The sequence below is a fragment of the Pinus tabuliformis genome, chromosome 1_1, assembly GCF_031772625.1.
Source record: "Pinus tabuliformis cultivar Carrire ecotype Pingquan chromosome 1_1, CPIR1, whole genome shotgun sequence".
Classification (NCBI taxonomy): domain Eukaryota; kingdom Viridiplantae; phylum Streptophyta; class Pinopsida; order Pinales; family Pinaceae; genus Pinus; species Pinus tabuliformis.
Window position 1 is genome coordinate 511,368,429 of NC_142297.1, and position 4,755 is coordinate 511,373,183.

The 4,755-nt window shown below is 38.4% G+C and overlaps 1 pseudogene; it reads left to right on the top strand.

Moving 5' to 3' along the window:
- Positions 1-2,489: 2,489 nt before the first annotated feature.
- On the top strand, positions 2,490-3,244 carry LOC149214035 (uncharacterized protein At4g15970-like; annotated as a pseudogene).
- Positions 3,245-4,755: the final 1,511 nt, after the last annotated feature.

Here is a 4,755-nt window from a genome sequence, read left to right on the forward strand (position 1 = left end):
TGAAAGAAGTGAGCCTTCAACAAAAATGGATTCATCTCCAATTAAGACTCAGAATAACGCTCAAGTCCCTATATTCCTATCTCAATAGGAAAATTGTGAGGGTTTAATAAGGCAAGAACCAGAAGGCATTGCATCAACAACAAAAGGAACAGAGACTAGTTCTAGAATCTTAACCATAAATAGTAGAAATAATATGATTTGGGGTGATGAGATAACCAACCACGAATCACTAATCCATAAAAGAGGACAAGCAAGACATTCCATAAAAGAGGAGAGAGGGGCAGAGGCGGAGTTGAAAAAAAAATAGGAAACCAACCCAAAATCATGGATGTCTTAAAGCCTACGATAAACCATGAGAAAGGGAGCAACAAATAAAGGGGAGTTAAGAAATGTAACCCCTCTAAAATCTAATAAAAATCATTTCATGGAACATGGGGGTGTTGGGAAACCCCATAAAATCCCAAGTCGTAAAATAATTAGTAGTGCAAGAGAAACCACAAATCCTATTACTTCAAGAAACTAAATTGAAAGAAAGAGAGAGATTTAATCTCTCAAAAAAATTGAAGAGCAAGCATTGGATAAAATTAGAGTTCTCGAGTTGTTTCTAGTGGCTTAGTAACCTTATGGTTGGATTCTCAGTTTACCCAAATATATAGCATGAAGATGATATTCTAGATCACAATATGTCTAGAAAAGAATGATTCCAATAAGTGATTTACCATAATAAATGTTTATGCTCTAGTTATTTATGGAGACAATTCTAAATTATGGGACTACCTTATCCATCTCATGGAATATTAGTGGTACACCAGCAACATCATTGGGGTAGAACTCAATATGATTTTGTTTTCCTCATAAAAGTGAGGGTTGTGTTAGAGTCAGTCTTTACATCCCTCCGTCAGAGATCATTTCTCTTATTGCATTTCATTTTTAGGTGTCTCATTCCGTTTATTCATCTGCATTCCGCTAGGGGCATGCCATAATCTGACGGAAGGGTCTTGTCATGCATTACCCCTCACGCCTTGCCCTTCTGGCTCTGGTCTGTTCATTAAAATCAAGTTTTAAGTTCACTTACAGTCCTGTTTTAGTCTCTTGATCAACAAGGCATTTCAGTCACTAGGTCTAGGGTTTAGTCTTCAGAATGACTAATAACATCAGCAGGCATACGAAGGAGGTTTCCAAATAATTTTTCATCGCAAAATTTCATCATTATATCGCTTGATCATGAATTTTCTTCAAAGCTCTGTTTTGAATAAAATTGTCATTTCTGTCATGTAATTGTCAAAGTTTTTCAATTGTGAAAATCTTCAGGAGCAGCCCCAGTCATCCTTTGCCGAAGTTCAACGCCACCATACCTGCAAAGACAAGCCAAGCTCAGGTCATTTCGTTCATCACAAAGTGAAAAGGCAGTGAAAGGGCCCAAAACAGAGGTTGAAATAAAAGTTATTTGCAAAAACATTATAAAAATGGGTTTTTGGCAAATTAATTTGAAAAGCCAATGTATATAGCATGTCTCCAAATTTTGAAAAGTCATTTGCATACCAAGAACAAAGAGGAAGCAATCAAAGCAAGTTTTGTGCACAAGTGTGAAATTGGGTGAAATTGGGAGAAGATTGGCCGGCACTGGGAGAAAACACTCAGTGTATTTTTACACGCGTGCATCCAGGAGGCGCGGCGCATTGGGTATGTTGTGCGGTGCATACAGTTAAAAGGCCTGAAACTACTAACCTTTGCTCCAAATCACTCAAAACCTGCACGGATTTGATAGTCATGAAAAGTGCTAGATATACAGAGGTTGTAGATACACCAGAGAATGTCGAAATCATCTTCATCAACACATGTGTGATTCGAGAAAATGTTGAACAAAAGGTGTGGAAGAGGCTCAACTATTTCTGGTTTTTAAAGAGAGAATGGAAAAACGATGTTAAAAAGGGATGATGCTTGATGGGGTGCCTTGATGAAGCAAAACATTGAAGTATGGAGAAGTATTTGTTCAAGTTTCTTATACACCAGGAAATAACAAATTCCATGATACTGGGCTTTATGCATTTGCACAAAATCCCCAGGATTCTAAAATTAGCATAGTCCAAGGAAAAGTAGTTGTGGCCAAAAATCCATGCCTTCACCCAGGCGATGTACGAGTTTTGTGTGCTGTGAACACTCCCAAGCTTCATCGTATGGTCGATTTCATAGTTTTCCCACAACAAGGTGAAAGACCCCATCCAGATGCGTGTTTGGAAATGCACGCAGCGCATTAGGAGCAGGTGTGGCACATCCACAAGGCATGGCGCATTGGGCGCCTCTACACAGTGTTAATTTACTCGTGTGAGACGCATTGGGTGCCTCTACACAGTGTTAATTTACTCGTGCACGACGCACAGAGCCGGCGCGGCGCATTGGGTGTGCGCGCGGCGCATAGAGCTGCTACTCCAAATTTCTCATTGCCTCCGTCAAATCTCCAAATTTCTTGGCTCCTCTGCTTCATAGTGATGAATATGCAAAAGGCTACTATGGTTGATAAGACAGTTATAATCACCACATTAAATCAGGCATGGACAACTCCAAATTTCATGATTGATCTTTTCTTGGAAAGCTTTCAGTTAGGGGATGGAATTAGTTGTTTTTGGATCATTTAATTATAGTGGCTTTGGATCAAAAATTTTATGATCGGTGCATGTCCATCCATGTTCACTGGTTTGTTCTCAAGACTGATGGAGTCGACTTCGCTAGTGAGAAGATTTTCATGACAGATGATTATTTAAAGATGATGTGGAGGAGAATCGATTTTCTGCGGACTGTGCTTGCAATGGGATATAACTTTGTTTTCACGGATGCAGATTTTCAAATTGCTTGTGACCATTTCACTGGCAGCCCTACAGATTTGAAGAACAGTGCCAATGGGGGATTTAACTATGTAAAATCAAATAACCGGACAGTAGAATTCTACAAGTATTGGTACATTTCACGAGAATTGTATCTTGCAAAGCATGATTAAGATGTGCTAAATAATATCAAATATGAAGATGCTATAAGCGGAGTAGGATTGAAGTTGAGGTCTTTGATGCATCTTATTTTGATAGATTTTGTGAAGATTTCACACTAGGTTTGCACCATGCATACAAATTGCTGCTATGAACTGAGAAATAAGCTTCAGGATTTGAGGTTAATGCTGGCAGAGTGGAAACATTTTCAGTCCATGACTTTCCAACAGAAGAGATTACAGATACTGACCTGGAAAATTTGAAGGCACTGTAGGTAGAGGTGAAATTTTTGAAACATGACTAATGTGCCAGATCTGTCATATTTACAACGATATCTAGATCAGGATCCTCGTACAGAAAACTCACCGAGGCATTGTGTAAAGTGAATGAAGGCATTGCAAACTTGGGCATCCAGGATAATGGAAGTGTTGCGAATTTTGTTGGATATGTATTCGCTGGTGTTAAAGGATAAATTGCGGCTAGAATTGGCGGAACTCTGTTTCCCGTCATCTAAGGCAAAATTCAAAACCATTTTTATTAAAAAACAGTTTTTATTCAAACAGAAAAAAAAGGGAAGATGAAAAGTCAAAGACTGAAACGCTTAAATTTTAAAACAAAGACATCAACCGCAGCAGAGAAATAAGCTACGTGGCCTATTTTTTGTCTTCAGGTGCGATTCAAAGGGATTTACACCTATAGATTTCACCTCTTCATTGGTCATCAACCTATTCGAGCAGAAAATGTAATGTTGCTCCTTTACTGATGGTTGGATTTTCATTTATGTTAATAATGATTAAATAATCCCCTACTTTGGGTCGATCCATTTCCTCATGGTAGAGTTTATTTATTGTATGAAAAATCATTTGTAAGGGTTGGAGTTTCTGGGAGTAGTGTGGAGGAAACACTCAACGTTTCACTGTACAGTTTTGCCTGGAAGTTAATAAAATGATGCAGCTTTGATTCATGAGATTCATGTGGTATGAGTTTATCATTTGTTTCTCCTTTCTGTTTCATATGTACCTTGTTATGTTTTACTGTCCACTCATGATCATTTCCACTTGAATGCTTTAAGTAAGAAAGGTAGAATCCAGTTTACTGCTCTGCCTTGGGAAGGCATTCATGCTTTGTGTCTCTTCTTCTGTCTGAAAAGGATTCATGTGTATGCCCTTTTTAGCTTCTCAACAATCTTTTCCACTCCATATTAGTTCAGTTTGATTGCTAAAACTCCTGCCTATCTTTCCTCACGAAATACTCTATATCTTTGATTTAATTTCTCAGCTCAGGCTGTCCTTTGTCCCATATAGCCCAGAAAATTCAGTCATTCATTAAATTACCGCTTTCATATTTATTTACTAGCCTAAAATCAGTATTCATTTTGAGTCATCTCAGACCCTATTGTTTATTTTTACTGAGAGTGACCCGGAGAGAGCCCTCTCTTGTTCTGGTAGGGCTAGCTACCAAACTAAGCGTGGTTTGTGGTTATCCTGAATTTTGCCTTCCTTCAACCTAAGGCAGATTGGGCACTAACAGGTTGAATATAGTCAAAGGCTCATTCAAAGAAAGAATGAAGGATATGATAGCTCAATGCTATATGGTTGATAGAGTCCCAAAGAAAGGGGAGTACACATGAACGAATAGGAGGGTTGGGGAAGGGAATCTAGTAGTTAGGTTGGATCAATTTCTTCTCCATAGAAACTGGATGATTAAGGTTATAGAATGCATTTCATAAATTTTAGCACAAGGAGAGTCTAACAATTGGCCCATAAGTCTGGAA